The sequence below is a fragment of the Panthera leo genome, chromosome B2, assembly GCF_018350215.1.
Source record: "Panthera leo isolate Ple1 chromosome B2, P.leo_Ple1_pat1.1, whole genome shotgun sequence".
Classification (NCBI taxonomy): Eukaryota; Metazoa; Chordata; class Mammalia; order Carnivora; family Felidae; genus Panthera; species Panthera leo.
The window spans coordinates 94,531,359-94,553,828 of record NC_056683.1 but is presented as its reverse complement, the minus strand read 5'-3'; the positions used below and the strand labels follow the sequence as shown (position 1 = coordinate 94,553,828).

Genomic DNA, 22,470 nt, shown 5'->3' with positions numbered 1-22,470 from the left:
TTGGCTGGTTTGCTTAGTTTGCTATTGTATTTTAAACACGAAGGTTTATTTAAAATGAGTCCATATTTCTGTTTTGTTCATAGTCGTTAGACCATCCCTAGCAATGAGGCCGTGGAATTTATTTGAATTGTCATTCCTCATTACCTTTCAAAAATGAACCCTTGCGATAGTAGCTTTTACAAGGATAATCTACCAGCAAACATCAGTAGGCCAGACATACTGGCAGGCCCTAGTCAATCTGTAACTGAAAACTAAAAGTGTAGCAGGAAATCCTAATAATGAAACTTGCAGGGTTATATAGCTGATGAAGCAGAAAACAAAAAGTAGGTGATAACTGCTAAGAAGTGCAACCTTGACAGTTGTCTTGTCTTTGAGGATTTTCTTAACGTGTGGGCAGATCTTCGTCTATTTTTGAATTCACTTTAGCCATCCAAAACAACTCTTGGCTCTGTGTCATTTTCCATCCTCTTCCAAGATAACACCTGCTAGCTATAATCAGCAGGGCTATTCCAACAAGCATTTTTTTTGCTCTGTTGTCTTTCCTAAAGTAATAGAGAGTTCAGGTTATCATATCTTAGTGTCATGTGGAACTAAATCACACTCCAAGAAGAGATAACAAGATGGCCCAAGATGGGTGGGCGTGGTGGGTGTGGACTTCGTCCCAGCCAAGGTCCCTTGCTCTCCAGGGGATCTAAAAATGTTAAGCTTAAGTAGTAGGAAGAGGTATCAGAGCTGGGTGGGGTGGGGTAAAGGAAATAAGAGAGACAACTCTGCCATTGGCTCAAAAAATACCTAGGCCCATCTGGTCCCATAGTCACAAACTGGGTGGTTTCATCTTGTTTTACCAGTGGATCCCAAAGTAGTCTTGAGCGATCACACCCTCCCCATATGTCCCAGCTTTCCCTCCTCTGAAATAGAGGTCTTTACACTCTCCGCCAAGTGTGGAATAGGCCAAATCTGCACGTTGGTCAGAACCACATGGTTTTTCAGATCTGCTAACTTACTCTGTGCAGCCCCACCTCACCCCAAGCTGACGGCTGCCCATGTGCCCAGGCAGTCTGCTGGTCTCTCAGTGAACAAAACTACCCAGGAATCATGGCTTTGGGCAGTGATTCTTTCTAAGGCATCTTTGGGAACCTAGAAGGCAGCAGACATGTCTACAGCACTTCCCTAAAGACCAAGGAGAACCCAACTGTGAAGACTCAGAAGCTTGGTGGAGACATGACAGGTTCCAAATACAAAATACCTCTTTAAAAAGAAAATGAAGTCATTTATATATAACTGGAATCTGACCTCAGCTACTCACCCACCATGTATACATTTGAAGTCACGTAAGTGTGGCAGTTATTAAAAGAAAACGTTTCTAGGATTGGATACTACTGTATTTTTACATCTTGCTCAACATACAGTAGCTCTGTAGCTATTGAGCTAAGAACATGGTATATAAGAAGACAGAAATCAGGCCCTAGAAAATGTGTACCTTTGCAGCCTCTCAGCATCACCAGCTTGCAGAGAAAGCGGCAGGTGCACCTTTCACAGCAGAGGAAAAATCTTCCCCTCACAGGCTAGGGAGGTGATACAGTCTGCCAGGACTCAGACTACTCTTGAGTGCCTGGCACAGTAGCCCACTCAGGCTTCTGACAATCACAAGGCAAAACCAGTACGTTTACTTGCTACATGGAAATTAACTCATCTTCAGCACCTCCGGTGCCTGGCACGCTGGGGCCGTCTTGGAGCCTATCCGTGTTTTCTCTGTGCGGGAGTCTAGATTAGTACTGGAGACAATCCCAAAAGAATCATTGGGTCTGCCTACAGAGTACTCAAGCCGGAATTCCTAAGGGTCCAAGGGTCTCTTCAGATGAGCCCGTTGGTCTTGTATACTAACAATAGAGGAATCTGAAGGTCCTACAGATTATTGGATATATTCATACACATAGGGAAAGCTGTCTGAGGTAAGCTGCCTACCTCTGGTCTTCTCTTGAAATGAAGACCTGGAATTAAGAACATGCAACGTTGTATGAAACATACTGGAAAATACTGGTAGCTGCAGTACCTGTATACACAGTACAAAAACGTACCATATTCTCCCCCATACTCATGGAGCCACAGACATCAAATATGCAAAGCTTTCTCTATGTCAATCATAGCTCACTGAAGTAGTTGAAAGTAAAAAAATAAATGTATTCTGTTCTACAATCTAGTTTGCATATATGTTCATGTGATTTCAGAGATTTTTAGGTTTTCTATTAACATTGTTCTAAACCTGTTTTTTTCTCTTCCCATCACACATGTTTGTTGGGGTGGGGGGAGTTCCCCTTAGAAGATACATTTTATATTGGACCTCATGTCATTACTCATTTTCTATCTTTCTCTAAACTCTGATGAGGACATTCACTTACACTTGTTAGCTGATCATTTCCTAGGTGCTTGTTGTAGAATATAATCCAAAGCAAGATTTGAAGGAAATCATCAAACGGTTAAACCTTGCTTCTTTCTGTAACATGTACACCTACAGTACTATCTCTGAAACCAGTAGGAGAAAAAAGAAAAATTGTATTCTTTTGCTGTCCAGAGATATGCGGTGTCCATTTAAACTCTCTTTGTGCACATGAGTTCACTGGGTGTATCTTTTTTTATTTTTTTTTTAAGTATATTTATTTTGAGAGAGAAAGAGAGAGCATATGCATGTCCATGAGTGGGGAAGGAGCAGAGAGAGAGGCAGAGAGAGAATCCCAAGCAGGCTCCTCACTGTCAGCGCAGAGCCTGATGTGGGGCTCAAGCCCACAAACCATGAGATCATGACCTGACCCAAAATCAAGAGTCAGACACTTAACCGACTGAGCTCCCAGGTGCCCCCACAGGGTGCATCTTAATGTGTGTTTAGGTTATAGTGAAAACATAGCCATTTGGTGAGCCTTACTTTGTAGGAGAGCATAGAAGAGAGTCCATTTGGGCCTTCTAAAAGGTAGGCATCCCCACAGTTACCTGAGTGATTAAACAAACGCCATGAATGACATTTCAGAATAGCTAAATATTGTCTTGATGCATAGCTCCACTATTTTAGTAGATGGTTCAGAAAAGGCTCGTGGTCATTCATCAGTACGCACAGCGGCACCAGCAAGATCTTTGTGATAAGCTCTGTTTGTGTGTAGATCTACATACCTATATATAAGGATATAAATAAACACATGTGCCTGACTTGGCCCTACTTTAAACATAATCCACCTTCAATATGATGTGATTACAGGAGCACTTGGAAGACATATTGCTTTGAGGACCTCCACTGGTATCATAAATTCCACCACTAGAGACTCATTCCTTTACTTCAAATTTCTTCTTCTGTTATGATGCAAATAACACTGGGATGGTGCTAATTAATTAAAGAGCCATACACCAGTACAAACAAAGTGATCTGCTTCTCTACTGAGAATTAGGTTTGATTTCTAGGAAAGCAAAAAGGACAGATGACACTGGCTGCCCCAGGGAACCCAAAATGGGGAAGAAAGGTATCCAAGAAGGGAAGATAGGGTTGCTTCAAGACAATTGTCACAATTATCCCTAGGGCCAAAATGGCAGACCTGTTTCAAAACAGAGATGACCTTAACTAGTGAAATCAAAAGAGACCTTTAGCCCCAGAAACAAGAGAGAAGGAAAAAAGAAATGGAACTGCAAATAAACAAGAAAGTTACACCTCTCCTTCAATGAACCTGTCCTCTCTCCCTCCGACAGCTGGTGTGTTTCTGACTTATTCCTATTTGTGCCAACCACCACCCCCCTGCCCCTGCAAGATCTGCCTGCTTTTTGTACATGCACATAGGCCATTGAGCGCAGCCTACATTTTCCCTTGTTAGGAAATGGAACTAATCCCCGGATTGCCAAACATTTATAAACAGATGAACGTAGAGTACATTTTCAAAACAAGCTTTTGTAACAACTATAGACGGTCAAGAGGGTGAAAGTGGAGTAGAAAGGGTAACAGGGGGAAAGAGAAGCCCCTAGCCACAGGTCCCAGAAACTTGGCCCCTGAAAGGGAAACATTTGTGCCCCACGCTTAGATTCTGGATGAAATTGTGTTATCTGAAGGATAGGTCTCACCAGCAGAGTGCATGTGAATGGAAGTGATTTCAGTTTCTCCTTCTGGAGCCTCACGATTTAGCCAGGTCACTTGATGCCTATCACACCCCAGGCCTCCCAGACTGCTTTCCTAGGCTTCGTGAGAGACAGATCAGAAGACTTGAGATGCAGAGGTGGAGCAAAAGGCCAGGAAAGGTCCAGGAAAAGGTCCAGGAAAAGCGGGCTTCAGTGGGCGCATTGTTGTCGCGATGACCATGGTTCTTCCGCCAACATCTTTCACTGCCTCCCAGTGTTTCTGGGAGACAAAAGAACCCAGCTGAGACTTCGACAAAGAAGAATGCAGGGAAAGGGGAGAGAATACCTTGAGCAAGAATAGCCTGGAAGGAGCCAAAAGTGGAAAAGGAAGTCTAATTCTGTCCTGGTCCGGGGGGGAAAAGTTTTTTGAGAAATGTAAACAAATCAGGAAATCCTGGCACTTACTCCAGTTCCGATCTGGGGAAGCACACCAGTCCTTTCCCTAGGAGTGAGCTGCTGTTTGTGAATGAAATCCAGATTAAATTATTCATTGAGTCCTGCCAGCCCCAAAGTTTCCAGCTTTCCTCTTGCCTATGGGGTAGTTTAAACCTTAAAATAATAATAATAAAAAAACATATGCATGTTATTAACTCTCCGTATTCAAATGGAAATTCAATGCTATCATAAATCTCTCTTTTCTAATGTAAATTCCTTTCTCCAGCATGAAGCTGCAGGAAAGCATTGTATCTGAGCAATCTAAACTTGAAAGAGAATTTTTGTTAAACCAGTTATGATAGGGGAAACATGTTTTTCACTGAGTCGAAAGATTAAAGTTGGTTGTAAAAAGGGGTGGGGGACTGAGGGAGAATTATTGGTTGCTCAGCTAATGATTAGATACAGAGCTTCAAGGACAAATTAAGAGGCACAAAAGAGCCGTGCAGATAAGTGAAAACAGTTCCAATCGTATTCGATAAAAGATGCATTGTTTATCTTAGGTTGTAATCTCCATTTCCATATTCATCTCCATCTAAGGAACCCTCTGTGCCCCATTGGCCGCCCCCAAGTGGATTCCAAACTCTGGGCACAACACATCTGCAGGTCAGGGTATCTCTCCATAGTTTCTCACCTACCAGAGTCCCCCCTCTCTCTTCCCCTAATTGTGTTAGGTTTTGGTGCCTCTTCTAATGAGGCTTTGGCTGAGAAGAAGATGGGTGTGAATTGAAGTTGTCCCTTTTTTGGAAAATGTGTTGTGAACCCTTTGGTTTATTTCAAGGAATTTTCAGCAAACAACACATATCCTTGATACCATGTCAACCCCACTAGTTCTGATTTGTCACTCCTCTCCCACCCTACCCCCACTCTTGTCCTGCCATTCCCACAGACCCACCCCAGATTCTTCATCTCAAAGTATTCTCTTCATGCTAGACTTGGTCTGAGCATGCAGGAACAAAACTATATCCACGCGTTGCAGAGCTACAGGAAACACATCTAAAGGGCTTCTTTAAGCTGTCGTGTCAGTAGAGGCTCACTGACAAGAGACCAGGTTCTCTTGGATGAGGAGACGGTGGTGTTGAGAAGGCCCAGTAACATGCCTCTCCTCCAGGCCATGGCCCCCACACTCTCACTGGAGGCATTTGCATGCAGGCCTCCAGAGTGGAGTGGGGTCAGTTCCTTAATCCTCAAGGCAAAAGCTTTTGCAGTTGACTTTTAGGAACACTGTACAGGGATGCACAGAGAAAAATATATCCCTCTGTATGAACACAAGATATTAACTCTGTCCAGAAAGGCATTTGTGACAAAAAGTAACATTGAAATTGGAAATAAAAATATTAACAGCAGGAGAGAACTTAATTCATTCAGGTGTGCTGTTAAGGGTTCGAATACACATGCAGTCAATTTATTACTAATGTTTAGAACTGAAATAATATAACATAGAATCAGCTTAATAAAAATACCAGAACCAACATCTCTGGCAGCCAGTGCTTATAGCATAGTCACCTTCCAACAGGGACCAATTTCTCCCTGATCTCTTATTTAATGTTCAACATTCGAGATAGAAGATTTAATGTTCTTTCTGGATGGTTCAGCGATTTATGGCACCTATAGAAATGTTCATAAAATCTGAGGCTGTGCAAGGCTTTTGGCATCTGTGTCATTGTTATCAGAACCATAAAAATCATCACCCTCTTGTCCATGGCCGGTCTTGTCTTTCCAGATAATATAATCCAGAGAAAAATAAACTTGCCACTGAGAATCTGCTTCTAGTAGACTACATTGTCCAGCGCATGTGTGTTGAGAGGATGGCCGTGTCAGATCAGGAAAGGGAGGGAGAAAACCAATCAAACTGTATGTGTTTGAGAACTTCAAGGAGAACTTTGTGAAAATGTTTCTAGGACAACTCATTTTATCTGTCAGAAGGATGCTGTGGTGTGTACATTATTCTCTTCAACCTGGTCCTACTCAGGAGTGGTGGTCTCCGGAGTGTAGACAGAGAAGGGAAGCAGGAGCTGGCCTCCCAGCATCTGGTTTACAAGACCACAATGCAGAGAACACCTGCAGCCGGCATTTCAGCCAAGTCTGGCCTCCCATTGTATTCGATCGGACTTTCTGCCTTGAGCAAGAAAAAGGCATTGTTTATCAGATTTGCCAAAGGATCTCCGGGGAGGTGGAAAGAGACAGGATAAACAAACCAAAACAAAACACAAGGGTAAGCAAAGCACTGGGAGACCTTGATTATATATGACTACCCAAGGTAATCTTTCAACCTGACACAGAGTAAGGAAAGCCAAACGTTAGCATGGACCAAGACAGTTTTCCAATGGGTTTTTAAGAGAACCGATAGTGGACAATCTTGTCCAAACTCAGGTCCTTAAGTAGAGACAGAAATCAAACCATACTCATTAAGCGTCTAATTTATGCAGAACTTTGCCACTTGAGCTTTAAGAGAAGACTGGGGTCTACCCCGCCCTAGAAAAAAAACTTGCAGAAAAGACCTTCTTGCTGTTTATGTACTGAATGTTTTATCTGTGTACTTTATATTTTCCTGTTTTGTAATAACTGTGCACGGGGTGAACTGGATCCCTGCAAGTGATACCAGAAGCAATCAACTGGGTTGAGACTTCTCTGATGAAGGTAAACGAAGCAAACACAACTGATCCAGCTATATAATACCAACCTAGCGATTGGTACATTGGAACGAAAATTAGGGAGCCTACTTCAGAGACTGAGGAAATAGTTCAGAGACACTGTTTAAAACGTTGTTGTGTTAGTAATTCTGAAGCAGCGCCTCGGTGTTCTTTCCTTTGTATAGAGCCCCAACTAGTGGAAAACTGGAAACCTGCATTTAAAGAGAAACCATTTACATGGGAGATAACCACGAGTCTTCCCTCCCGCAGGTAAAAACCCACAGGATCTTACAGATGCTACTCTTCTTGGAATGTGGAGATAAGGGTAAGGTGCAAAAGGGGAGGGAGGTGTGAAACTGGTTAATATTTGGCTCATTAAGGTAGAAAGAGAAAACTGGTACCAATGAAAACGTGTATAATCTCTTAAATTTGAAATGAGTCAACGCACTGTATCCAGAGCTAATCTCAAATTCTAATTTGAGAAAGGAGAGCATTTCTTCAGTTCAGAACTTCTGCTTCCTGAAGAAGTCTTTTCAGAAGAAAGACTCTGTGACACAAAATTGCATACACTGGAAGGGAAGGGATCTGGTCACACAAATTAAACGAGTGTGTAGTTACAAAGGTGTCACTTGTTTGGAACAAAATGAGTAAGAATGTGTCCATGTTGGGGTCAGGTGAGGGGAAGGTAGAAGAGCACATGGAAGCAGCAATGGGAAAGAAAGGACTAGAACCTCAGTAAGCTGGAATGAGATAGCAACACCTGGAAAAGTAATGACACAGATTTTCCTAGAGGAATCGAATCTTGGGGGTTGTTGGGTTTTAAGTTTTGTTTGTCTGTTACTGCTCCTTTTCAAGGAATCTCATTTTTGTGTGTGTGGATTTTTAAAGGAATCTTGGCTCCCTGACCAAGAAGTACCAGTAAAATGCAGGCAGCCTAGAAAGGTTATAAAAATGTAAGATGAATTCATCAATCAGATCAAGTGTAGCTTGTGTGCAGCAGGGGCTCCAAGACATGCTGAGGGACTTCGTGTATATGCAACTTCTGTGCGTGTGTGCATTTTTTGTAAACTCTGTAATTTTTACCCATTCTCAAAGGGGGTTATAACCCAAAAGAAGAATAAGAAACATCATTATAGAGAAATCTGCACACAGACAGTCACATTTTAATGGATGCCCCTCAGAATGATCTCAGACTTCATAAAATTCTGTTCTTAGAGAAACCAAGTAGGAATACAAAACATTTCAGTGTACCACAAAGCAGATTGCAGCCTTCTTGTTTTCATGCAGTGAGTGACTCTTGGGCAGAAAATTACAAGAAGTTTCCTACTGTGCTTTGCACTGTTGTGATGGCATAGGGGTATCGTCCCATCCTCAAGCCTCAACATAATGTACAAGCTGTCTTTGAGCAATTTCTGAACTGATTGATGTCCATTAACCAGCTTTCTTTGGTATGCATTAGACAACATGGTTTGTGCTCAAAAAAACCAAGAGCAGTAGCAATCATTTTTTTCAATAGAAGAAGCAGTGGAAAATGTGGGGGGTGGGGGGAGGGGGGGAGGAGGGGGAGGAGTTTAACTTCAGGATTTGAAGGCTTACTCAGCACATTGAATTATCAAAATCAAGTCAAGAAAATGGAATTTTGTACCACTTACTTTATGTTTGTGGTGGTTATTAAATAAACTCTCTAGTCTTTCATTTCGTTTGTAAAGGGGTTTGTTTAAATACTACTTATTTGAAGATCATTTAGTCTCTAGAGTTCAAGGGTAACACCATGGTGATGCTATCTAACTTCTTTTATGGCATTAGCTTTCCCATAGATTTTATTTAACAAATGACTTAGTTGTGAAGGAAAGTTGTTACATTAATCTGCCTGTCCTAGCCTTCACCTCCCAATCAGTTAATTGTACCAGGGGAGTTTCAGGGATAACTAAAGAGCACACATCATCCATAAGTAATCTCCTTGTCAGTTGGCAGGTAGTCCTATGTCGCTAAGATTTTCCTTCTGAGCTATTAAGGTACCTCAGGTAGGCATAACCATGTCTTTAAAATTCATGAAAAACAAAATGAGTAGCTAATCTAAGACATAAAACATAACGTGACTGCATTTTTTTTTGGCTTTCTATTGCTTCTGAGACTATACTAAACTCACATAATTGATTCAAGTTTTTATATCTTTATTGGAACAATTAGGCAGAGGTCTTCAGGATAAAGGTTTCAAAAATTGAGGTTTGGTGGGTTTTTTTTTTTAACTCCCTTACCCCCTTAACGAGATCATTTTAAAAGTTTATTTTAAATATTATAACCACAAACTGTTCAACCAAACGAAAATGAAAGTAGGCCACTTAGAGGTTTTTGTCTAAACTAAAGCAAAACGTCTTAAGCTAATAATTTTAACCATTGGGAGTTCACTGCCTACTGAAAGCAATTACTTTGAAATTAAGAAGGAAGTATTTTAAATATTACATCTGAATCTGTAAGTTTTCTTTTGCAGGATATACAGAGTATAGTACTTTTTTTTCCTTCCCCTTAGGACTAAACTGACCTTCCTGCCTAAGCAGTAAAACCCCAGACTTGGACTTGAGCCAGCCGCCTTTCAGCACATCATTAAGAACTGTTGGAGGTGCTGTTTAAATGTAAATTTTCCAGCACTCCGCCAGACAGGCAATGCTAAAGCAGGCAGGGCATATTTAACACATCCAATTTTCTGAAGGAAGAAAGGGGGAAAACTTTCAAAAATATGTATATCAAAGTGAAAGTTATTGAAAAAGAGGCCATTCATCTGACTTAGGGTGTCAGGGAGGCAGACGCCCATACACCTTACAAGATGTCCTAGATAAAAGCAAATCTGCAAGTCAATTTAGAAAAGGATGAGCAATCCCTTGAATAAGGAGTTTTCTTATTCTTTCTCCAGAAGGCAAAAGCCCAGAAGTAAAAGAAGGCCACTTTTGTTCCCTATGTGTTAATGACAGGATTTCTTCAGGCATTGTCAAAGTTCAGTGTGGAGCCTGGACCAGTAAGAATTATAATGCATACGCATACAAAAAACAAACTAAAAGTAAAGGAGACAGAGGAGGCAGAGGGGGAGAAAGAACAGAAAGGGGGAAAGTCTCTATTTCCATTTAGTTGATACTCACATTTTAAGCCCAATATAGGTTGAGACATGCAGGTGAGAATAACAAGGTCAACTCATAAGAAAGGTTTTGGAGGTGAGCCATACCACCATCAGAGTGAACACAGAGCTGCACCCTACCTAGCAGGTCTAGACTTCATATTGTAACCTGTGATGTCAACTGAATGCCCAACCATAAAATAAGGCAGAAGCAGCCAAATCATTTAAGAGCTTCCCCTCATTTCACAGAATTATATCAGCCTGTACAAAAACACAAGCATATGAACACAATGTACACAGTCAATTCTCAATTGCCTGTAATTATGTTTCTACCTCCACTGATAACCCAGGTTAATTTCTAATTGATTTTAGAATGCATTTCAAATGACTATACCTTCTGGTATGCATTTAGCTTGATCTCATCTTACTATTTTAGCACAGTCTGATAGAATCAGAGCTAAATGATAATGAATGATAATGACTGAGGAAGTTGCCTGAGATATTGAAAGTAACCGTGAAAATTTGCAAAACAGATGATTGATACTAAGGCAGGAGACTATGCAAACATTTTCTTTTCATTGTTGTCTTTACCTTTGATTAATTGCTTCCTAATGACTATTGAACCTTATATGCATTTTCAAATAACTTCCCACTATGGTGGGGATTTTTAAATTGATTTCCACAAGACTCAAGGTGCCAAGTAAAATATTAATTCTTAATTTCTTTGTAGCAGAAGTAGATACCTTGGGAGTATTACTAGTTTTTTTAATAATTGATAACTTTTCCTACTGATAAACCAGGGTTGAGTTGGTGACGATTTTTAAAGAAATTGACTTTTCACGTATTACAAGTTTTCTTGGGACTTCTCTTCAAAGAGAAATAGAGTCAGGTCAAATAGTAAAAAAAAAGAATATACAGATTATATCAATACTACTTTTTGTCCATGTATTTAAAAAGTATATCCATATTTTAGTAGAATTAAGATAATTCGTGTCTCTTCTCTTGCAACTTGCACAAAATTTTGGAAGAAAATAAAAATGGACTCTGAACAAGTCTCATGACTTAAGGATTCTGAGTTTTAGCTTTTTGGTCAGTAAATAACTTTTAGGAAATCAATTCAGAGACCCAAAGAAAATACAAAATTGGTTGAAATATGTTATCAACAAAAGTACGATTATAGAAGGGCAAGTTGTATCTCCACAAATAAATTCATGTTGGGCTTGGTAAGTCTCAGTGTCCAGCCCACAAGAGATAGAAATATATAGTATGTTTGTTAAGGTCAAGATTTCAGTTCTAGAACTTTGCCCCCTCCCCCCCATTCTGTACTCCTTATACCTGTTTTTGAAAGAATATGTCTTTATTATCTGGACCTCAGGCTACCTATTTTTTAAATTAAAATTTTTATTGACATGTTTTCTCAATATACTTGGGAAAGGTACAAAAATGTGAACATTGGTACCAATAAAAAATAATGTGAACACTTGAGAGAAAAGAGTGACAGAAAGGAAGAGAAACTATTTCGTGTCTGTAGCCGTATTATTGTCATCGATACTTGTAGTTACAGTACAAGTAAGAAGAGAGGAAAGAATCCCACACATGTGCATCTCATTATGTTTACTTCAAAAACATGCCAAATCTCAATTTTAAATGTCATAGAACTTATTATTTTGAGCCCATCTACAGTTGTTTCTTACTGATGTTTTTGGACTAGGCATGTGTAATTTTGAGTAGTTACAGGTTTTTGTCTAATATGAAATTTTCAGTCATTAATATAGTTATAATGTAATTTCTCTTAATTTTCAGAAAACATAAAGTTTGATACTTTTCTGTACCCATAAAACTAGATTCTGTGTCTATTGTGATCTGAGGGGCTCCTTAAAATGATTTTTTATTACTAAAATCTTCCTTATACATTGAGAACATTTAAATACATAAATAAAAGTTGGTCTCGGGGCACCTGTGTGGCTTAGTCAGTTGAGTGGCAGACTCTTGTTCTCCGTTCGGGCCTGATCTCAGGGTCGTGAGTTCAAGCCCCACATTAGGGCTTAAAAAAAATTGGTCTCAAATAAGCAGTCTCATTTTCTTTTACAGGCCATATATTTTAACTGTGAATAGAGTCTTTAAAAAAGACTAGTCATTAGAACTGCATGCCATATTCCTTCAAATAATATTGAAAAGAAATTTTCTTATGGGGACTGAACAAGAGGGCCTTTTCTTATTTAGCTATTTCTCCTCCAATTTCTGGAGACAAAAAAAAAGTTGTTACTTAATATCAATCTTTCATTTGAGAGCTGATAAACCATTGCAAAGTCCAGGTGCCAAAAGTTTCCATAGTCCTTGCCTATGGATACCATAACAAAGTACCAAAAACTATGTGCCCTAAAACAACAGAAATGTATTCTCTTACAGTCCTGGAAGCTGAAATTGAGGTGTCATCTGCATCATGCCCTCTCTGACAGCTCTCTCTCATGGGGAGAATCTCTCCTTGCCTCTTCTAGCTTCTGGCATTTTCCAGCAATCAGTGGTATTTTTTGGTTTGTCGATGCATCACCCCAGTCACATGGCCATCTTCTCTCTAGGTGTCTTCACATAGTCTTTGGGCTTCTCTCTTGTCCAAATTTCCCCTTTTCATAAGGATATCAATCATATTAGATTAGGGCCTGCCCTAATGATCTCACTTTAATTTGATGTCCTCTGTAACGGCCCTATTTCCAAATTCACATTCTTTTTTTTTTTTTAATTTTTTTAAATGTTTGTTCATTTTTGAGAGAGAGAGAGAGACCAAGCGTGAGCAGGGGAGAGGCAGAGAGAGAGATGAAGACACAGAATCTGAAGGAGGCTCCAAGCTCTGAGCTGTCAGCACAGAGCCTGATGTGGGGCTCGAATCCATGAACCACGAGATCATGACCTGAGCTGAAGCCAGAGGCTTAACCAACTGAGCTTCCCAGGCTCCTCTCCACCACTTTTAAACCTATGAAAATGACAAGTTCTTATGTTACAAATTAAGAAATTAGCAGAATGAAAAGAGAATAAAGACGTATCAGAAAACAAAGAAGAGATAGGCCAGGGAGCTGGGTAGGAGCTAGACACAAAGAGGAAATAAAATTTTAAATAAAACAATTTTCTCATTAACATTATCTTAATTTTTAGAATTTGTTAGCAAAATATATCAATCAATATTTAAAAGAATTTGTTATCACCACACACTTATGCTGTTACTGGTTCTTATTCACTTGGTTTTTAAACCATCCTACCTACTAAAAATTTTTTTTATCTAAGAAACCACAGTTATTTTTTTAAACAGTATTGCAACAATATTGCACATTTGTTTGACAGAGTCATTGTTATCCACCTTTTGAAGGAAGGCAAAATAAACTGTCAACTAAAGATCCATTCAAAAGTTCAAAATTTCAGATCCTTAAAGGGAAACGCTAAAACTTACATCTCTGTTGCCAAAAGCTAATCTAATATTCAATAGGAAACAATAATTAAGAAAACAGATACAAAATCTGCATAACTGTATTCTAAAAACTCACCATTGGTCTAGTTATTATGTGTTAATCCTGAGGAGAATGCCCATAGATAGATATAAATATATTTTTACTTTTTCCCTGCTATTTTTACCTTTTCTATACTTGAATTTTGCAGCAGGAATGCATTAAATACTGGAGTATCCAATATACTTGCTGAAGAAATGAGACCGGCTTAATCAAACAGGATCAAACACTTAAATCATTTTCCCACAGGAGCTAATTATGTATTTACATACGAATTCCTTTTCAAGAATTTAAAGGTTTTGGACTAAATAGATGGCTTTTATATTTTTAGGTATGCTAACAATAGCAAAGTTCTCACTTCCCTGATTTCTGAGAGTCCTGGAAAGCACTTAAATCCAAGGACTTGGGACTTAGTTAATACAAGCACCACACTTTTATAGACACCACTAAGCCACTGGATTTAAACAATATCTGAACTTTCAGTATCATTCTAATGTTATTGTAATAATTATTATTCTTCTAGTTGAAAGTGACAGAAACCCAACTCAAAAGCGACAAAAGCAAAAAGGAAATTTAGTGGTTTATGAAACTAAACTGTCCAGAAAAGACTTGATTCAGGATTCAAAGAGTGTCACGAGGAATCAGTTTTTTGTTCAGTAGGGTTCCATGTGTCAGTTTTGACTCCATTCTTAGGTCACACATGGCTGCAGATGACTGAGAGCACATCCCAGGACCACATTCTTCTAGGTTTAAATCCATGTAAAGGAACAAACATCTTTGTCCCAGCATTCTCAACAAAAGCCCAACATTTACACTGGTTGGTCCATCTTAGATCAGACATTTGCCCCTGAACCAATCACTATGACCAAAGGAATAAAATTTAAATCTGGCTAATGTGCTGTACCCTTAGGACCCACCCTACCACAAAATTGGGGAAGGAGTAGGTTCTAAACCAAAAGATGCATTGCTGGAAGGAATGGAGTGTGGTGAGGCAAGCTGAGGTCGTTGATGTGTTTGAAACACTAACCAAATGGGTAGAAATTATAGGAATCCCCATCAGAATGAGAAATTATGTTCAAATCAGTTTGGTTTTTTCACCTAAATTGATATTTTTATTTTGCTTTTGATTGTGAAAATGGTAAATTCAGTCAACCCTGAAATGTGCTATTCAGCGAATCCTAGATAGTTCACTGTTGAGCTATTTTGGAGCTGTTGCATAAACACAGTTCCATCATATCTCAGATGTCATTTAGACGCATGATCTGCACAGCCTTCCAGCACCGTTAGACTACATGGAAAGGGGTTTCTAGCATAGCCAGGGCCTGAGAAAGACCCATCAATGAAGCTATTGATGCAAGGCTCTATGGATTAGGTTCAACACCTTGAGTTTCACGGGAAATGAACAGGAGTCGGGGGCAGCTGAGGGAACACAGGTGTGACATGTCCAGAGGAGCTCACATTCTTGAGCCTGCAGGCAGCCATATTCTATTCAAGCCCCATTCCCCGGGTGGTCCAGCTAACAAAGCTTCCTGTCATAAAGCTATCACTCAGGACAAGGCAAGTGTATTGTGAATGCCAGGTTCAAAACAGTTCATTGAAAACTTGTTGGTTAAGTCATTAAAGCAGGCCAAGCTTTGGGAAATCCTCCAGGAGGGAGCTCATTTTGAGAACAGCTTTCCAATTCACATGTTTCATAAGCCAAGGGTAAGCTTAGTTCAGATGAATAACACACACACACACACACACACACACACGCCATGAATTGTGGGATTAAGAAGTAGAGTTGAGGTCAGGGTGAGACCACAGCTGAAGTGAATTGGCTTAAAGAAAACTAGATATGTTGTCTCCAAAACCATCTGTTTATAGGATTGTTTTGCTTGATTGCTACTGCTTGTATCTCCAGATTCAATCTCTATCAGGAAGATTGCAGGTGAAGTTGCCTGCCTACCAGCCACACAGCTCAGCTTTTTTCTTCTTGGAGCAAAAACCAAAAAAATAAAATAAAAAATAAATTATATGTCTTTCAAATGAATGAAAGGCAAGCAGAATTTTATCTCTTGCAGGGCTGAAGAAACAAAACAAAATAAAATGTAGTCATTGTTCCTACATAATGCACAACCATCCACTATCTGTCCTACAGACTGCCTTTTGTCTTAGGTCAGGTATCAGAAAGAATAATTTTTCAAATTCCCTTCCAATTCTATTACTCAGTGTGTTTGTCAAGTATGTGTTACTTTGCAGAAACTGTCTTCATGGTACTTGTGTTGGTCTCCCATGATTCTGCTGTAACAAAGCACCACAAATTTAGTGGCTTAAAATAGCATGAATTTATTAGAATTCTGGTGTTGGGCTAAAGTCAAGGTGTTGGGAGGACTGGTACCTTCTGGAGGCTCTGAAAGAAAAATCTGTTTTCTTGTCTTTTTCACCTTCTTATGGCCACCTACATTGCTTGGTCTATGTCCCCTTTCTCCATCTTCAAACCACAGGAGAGTCTTCAAACCAGAGGAGAGTCTTCTCCTCTGGCTCTGACTCTTCCTGCATTCCTCTTATAAGGACCATTATGATTACAGTGGACCCACCTGGATAACCCACAATTCTCTCCCAAATTGAGATTTAAAATAATCACGTCTGCAAAGTTCTTTTTGCCATATAAGGCAACATTCACAGGTTCCAGGGATTAGGACATGGACATATTTGGGGTACCGTTATTCAGCCTACCACAGTTCTTCAGAAAGTTGGGTTGATGTCATTCTATGACACTCTTCAATGCTTTCAATTGTTAAAAAGGCCCACATGTGCTAAATACTACTAGGAACTATAATATCTTCAAAATAATAGGTTATAGTTTATGCCCTTGGAGAGCTTTAGTCAAGTTGGGGAGACATACTCATCAGCCAGTTAGAGATGTATGAATACTAAGTAGGAGTGAAACACAATGTTATTGAGCACCTACCACGTGTCAGGTACTATACAAGATGCTGGGCATGAAAAGATGGATGAGTTATGGTCTCTAATCTGAATCCAGAGAGTAGAGAGACATACAGGGGAGAAAAGTCCGTATTTGTAGAAAAAGACTTCCGTTTTAAACCCACAGATTATCTTATAGGTTGGCTTACGATGATGGAAAAAGCAGTGGACTGGCATAGTCCTGGAATCTGGGCTTTTCCAGTGACTTTGCAAAAATTAGCTGTGTATCCTCAGAAAGATCAATTTGCCTACTTGCTTTGCTCAGAGTTTTAGCAACTTGTTGGGTTTATTAGTCTGTGAATTTTCTGAATATCTTTCAGAATTTTAGTAAAAAACTGTTGTCAGTACTGGAATTGATGGAAAACACAACCCTAGGAATGGAGAAGATAGAGGAAAGGATTCAAGATTATTCAAAAACTAAAAATAAAAAATAAAGGAAGACAAGAGGGATTGTTACTGAGATACTGAGGTGGTAAAGAACAGGGTGGATTCATAACGATGGATCTGCTATCGAACGCTTTGCCTGCCCGCCCATGGTAGAGCTCTCTTTTCTGGAATGACCAGCGTATGTGCAGTTTGGCTTTGATTGGTTATGGCCATAATCCATAGTGTGAGACTTAACTCTATGAACTTAGCATAGCTAAAGAACCTGAGAGATCAGTTGTTCCCTGGAGATCAAAGTTAATTCCTGCCTGAAAGCTGGGACTTCCTAGCACAAGGCACAAAGTTTTCTGGCTACAGCCTGAATATTCCCAAACATTGATGAGAAAAATAATCTATTTTAACTTGTAGATTTAAATTTATTTTTATTATTTTTTTTAATGTTTATTTTTGAGAGAGAGACAGAGTGTGAACAGGGGAGGGGCAGAGAGAGAGGGAGACACAGAATTTGAAGCAGTTTCCAGGCTCTGGGCTGTCAGCAGAGAGCCCGACATGGGGCTCAAACCCACGAACTGTGAGATCATGACCTGAGCCAAAGTTGGACGCTTAACCGACTGAGCCACTCAGGCGCCCCTATTTAAATTTATTTTTTAAATAGTTTCCCAACCAGGAGAGGCTGTGGAAAAATATATTTTGATCTATTCTGATGTGAAACGTAACCCGCTGTATGCAACGCTCGTTCTATAGTTTAACGTGTTTAACTTTCCAATAGCCTAACTTTAAAGTGTCTCTGAGTCCTTTTTATTCTCTCTGAAATAGAGTTAGGGGTAATATCAGTGAATGAAAAAAGATGCCCTAAAAGAAAAAAGGAAAATCCTTTCTCACAAACAGTCTGAGGTGAAAAGGCACTTGTTTGTTTGTTTTTCCTGGAGAGTCATACTGGCTCCTTCTAGTCTTGCATTCTGAGTTTTGAAAAGCTCCTGTTGTTGGTTGGTAGCATTAATGTGCTTCTGGAGAAAAAGAAACAGCTTTCCACTGAACTGTTGATATTTATGGAAAAGGTAAAGTGGGATTCTTTTTAGCCCCTTCTGTGAAGGGAGACAAAAAAATCTGTGCATTTGAAGGAAATGATATCACGTATAAATGGTGTTTTCAGGAAGTCTCTGAGGTGGTCAACAGAAATGATGTGTCAGCTCACAGATTTTATTTTTACCACAGTTGTAGAAATTAAGAAAGTACAGATTTTACTGGGAAAATAAATAGCGATTAAACTGCAGTGGCTGACTGGGGAACACGTCTTGTCCCACTCATCTCCTGGGAACAGGCTAGTAGGCATTAGGTGAGATACAAACACAAAGCAGCACAGTTTCTAGGGTAAGGGGATGTGAAATGAACCCACGTCCAGTTTGTTGGTTTCTTACAATGCCAATTGCAAACCTGGAATTGACAAGCCTTCAACACAAGGGCATTTTTTGTTCTAGTACAGTTGAGGTCTGTTTAAAAGCACAGCCTTGGAGTACAATAAATTCCCCCACTTTCCCTAATGGATTTATTCTCCTTAAGTTCTTTATGTAAGAAACACTACACCATTTGAACCAATGACATGAAACTGTGAAAGAGAAGATTTGTTCACTTCACGGATTAGTTCATGAAAGTGCGGGTCTAACTGTTGGAATTGGCAAGAGGAAATACAACATTTGAACAGTGCTACTCATTGCCTTTCTTAACAGTGGGTGAAAATAGATTTATATTTCGCAGCCCCACTTTTCATTTCATGGGATTTACGCCCTGTTCCTAGAGCAATCAACAGCCTGTGATTAATGGGGATACCAATTAACTCAAGTGGTCTTTTCCCTCAAGCTTAGAGATTTTGTCATTACTGCTCACACAATTTACTCTTGTGCTCCAGAATTTTCTCCATCTTTTCTTCCTTTGACTTACCTTACGGTGTTTCTAGGACTAAGCACCTACATGGTAGGACACCTGGCTAACATTAGATGGTTAGTAGAATTGGCATTGCTTGCTTATGGATGCTAAAAAGATATTCCATTTCAATATTCCTGTATGTAACTATCTTAAAATTACCGGAGACACAGAAAGTTTTTAAATGGACACTTCTTACAAATTCTGTCCCAGATTACAGAGTTATGTCTGCATCAACAAATATTTACTGATATATAAGTGCAATGAGGCCTTTTACATGTTTATACTAATCTTTGACATTTGCAAAACACTTTTATATCCATTGTGTCATTTGATCCTAACAACAACCCCAGAAGTTGGAATGGGTAATATTATTATCCCAATTATTTCAGTGGAAAAAGATAGAGGTTAAATGCTTTGCTGAAGGTTGCACAACTAATTACCAGCAGAATCAGATCTTCTGGCTTCCTGTACGGGATTGTCCCATCCACCAGGGGATACCAACTCTATCCTGAGGAACCTCCTTTGAGACCACCTAAAAGAAGCATTGCAGGGGAGCAAACGGGCATGCCACACCCCGTTCTGAATTCCCTCAGAGAAAACAACAGTCTTGCTTTTATCTGCTTGACTTGTTGAGAAACTGGATGCATCTGTAGTTGAATAGGATTTATGCCAAGAAAAAGAAGGAAAAAAGTGGAAAACCACTGCAATTGCCCCACATACGATACTGGCTTAAGATGACTAGAAAATACTGGCATGGTGATAATATCAGTTCAGTCGTGTTTCTCCAGTACTAATAATCAACTTAATCCATTTGAGAGAAAAACGCCAATTATAACAAACAAAAGTATCATCAGCGTCATCCTTGAAGCATCATCAAGAACCTGGTTATCTGTTACCATCATATTAGATAATGTTTTAAACTCTATGTGGACCTTCTAGACATCTGTCAATTAATCATAACAAAATAGTTATTTGGATGAACACAGAGATCTGGCAAATAGACATGAGTCATATTGGATGAAGGCAAAGAGGATGTGGTCGATCTTCACTTTTGTCTTCTTTTGGGGTAGGATGCTAGCCGTTTACCACCCAGGCCAGCACTGTGCCTCCTTGACATATTGTACTCTAAAACCATCTAATAGTTTGCCTTTCTTTCTTCAAGAGAAATTTTCTGCAATGCACATTAAATCAGTGGGTAAATTAGATTTTCAGAGATAATACACACACATAAGCACCTGTCCAGTCATGAAAAAGGAAAGATATGAGGCTGGGATGGCTAGTGGTCATCATGCCTCTCTCCCCCAACACACAGGCAGAAAAAGTCTCTTCTCACAAGGAGAGAATGGAGCCTGAGTAAAGACAGCCTAGCTTGACAGTCTCTTCTTTCCAGTTCCTATTTCTGATGTTCCCAGAGCAACACTGGCTTCTGCAGACCTTCCCATTGTTTTGTGATTCTTCCAATAAAAGCCTTCTTTTATCCCAAGCTAGTTTAAGTTGGTTTTCCATCAGCTGTGCCAAAGAAAAAGCCTTGACTAACATGGCATTAGTTCATAGTGGTGGAAAGGGCTAAGGGCTTAGGAGCAAACAGCTCTGCACTTGAATCATGACTACCCCAACCATGCAAACTCAGTCATCATTTAATGTCTCAAAGCTTCAGTTTCTTCCTATTAGCACAGGAATATAAATATTAATAATACCTCTGTTGTAGAGTAATGGTGGTGACTAAAGCAAGCTCTGTGTGTAGAAGTGCCCAGCCATTCTTTCCTAGTGTGATCCTCAATGGTTAGGAATATTTCCAAGTCCCCAATATATCATTCATTCATTCATTCATTCAACACATTTATTAGTTCAGTGCTAACTATTGGCCTAGTATTATATCTAGCATCAAGGCAAGAATGTTAAAAAAAGAAGAAAAAGAAAAGAAAAATATAGGGTTTTTGACTCCCAAGAAGTTTGTGATTTGGTTGCAGAAACATACAAATTATGGGATGGACTGGTGTCACAAAATTTTTGGCATAAGGAGTGACATCACCAAGGTGATGACATAGGTTGTTCCTGTCTTCATTCCTCCTCATAAGAACAACTAACAAATATTCAAGAATAAGACACTACTGAGAGAATCCTAGAACATAAGGGCAAGGCTCAAGGACCCCCCGCCATGCACCTCAGAGACCAAGACAGACTGCATTAGAAGAGTAAGAGAAGCAGCTCTGACTCTGTGCCCCTTCCCCAGGTCAGTAGCAAAATGCAGAGAGGTCTCCCCTAAACTGCTGACTTCTCCAGTGGGAAAAGAGGACCCAGGAGAGACAACCAGCACTGCCAAAAAATTGTGGGTTACTTTGACAGAGCCCCTACTCTGATCTCATCCCATGGGAATTACATGGGATTCTGTGGGGCTCAGCCACTGGGAATCTGACTATGATGGGGAAGGGGGGAGGGGTGCAACAACCAGCATGTGGAATCATGGCAGACCATGGTCATACCTGCAGTGTCCAAGTAGTACCCCAACTGGTGGTTTTGTTCATCTGAAGAACCAATTCAGGGGCAAACTCCGACCAAGGAATTCAATGGAGTGCAGATCTGCCTGACGTGGATTCTTAAACGAGGAGATTTGGCAGTGTGAGAGTCTGGTTTGCTGACACCCAGGCAAGGAGCTAAATCATGGCCTTACCCTCTGTGGAGAGTTCCTTCCAACCCCATTTGAACAGAAGGGCTGGTGACAACTCCAGGAACCTGTTTGGCCCAGCAGCACTAAGCTGAGAGGCAGGCAGGCAGAGCCAATAGTTTGCAGAGCAAAGCTAGTGGCCCTGCTTGGTCAGAGAAATTGGGGTGCAGGTTGGCTTTAGTTAAGACAGTAGACAATGACCTTTACCAGTTTTAGAGTTTCTTCTCTTGCTTCCCTGGGGCAGGGAATCTAATTCATAGCTCTTCCCATCACTGAATACAGTCTTTAGCCTATCCAACTCAGGAACCCAACCAGAGTACACAGGAAGTTGCATACCTATTCAACAACCCCACACAAAGTGGCACTTGAACAGGGAACATGGCCTGTGATTTCCCCTGCCTGCAGAGCAAAACCACAAGGGAAAATCCTGTAGTAACTACACAATAGAATACGATAAATAAGTCAAAGCACACTAATACCAAAAGACATCAAAACACCAAAAAACAGTCAGCGTGATAAGAAACAAGGAAAATGGGTCTACCAAATAACCAGAAAACAATTAACAAAATAGCAATGGTAAGTCCTTACTTATCAATAATTACCTTAAATGTAAATGGATTAAGTTCTCAAACTAAAAGACACAGAGTAGCTACATAGATTTAAAAACAAAAAACAAGATCCAACAGTATGCTGCCTACAAGAAATTCACTT

At 39.9% G+C, this 22,470-nt stretch overlaps 1 long non-coding RNA gene across 1 annotated transcript in view; it reads right to left on the bottom strand.

Moving 5' to 3' along the window:
* The window catches only part of LOC122220225, a 45,803-nt gene that overhangs the window by 2,948 nt on the left and 20,385 nt on the right, over nucleotides 1-22,470 (bottom strand). The window contains exon 4 of the long non-coding RNA XR_006202739.1: nucleotides 352-542. This is a non-coding gene — a long non-coding RNA (uncharacterized LOC122220225). The remainder of the gene's footprint in view (nucleotides 1-351; nucleotides 543-22,470) is intronic.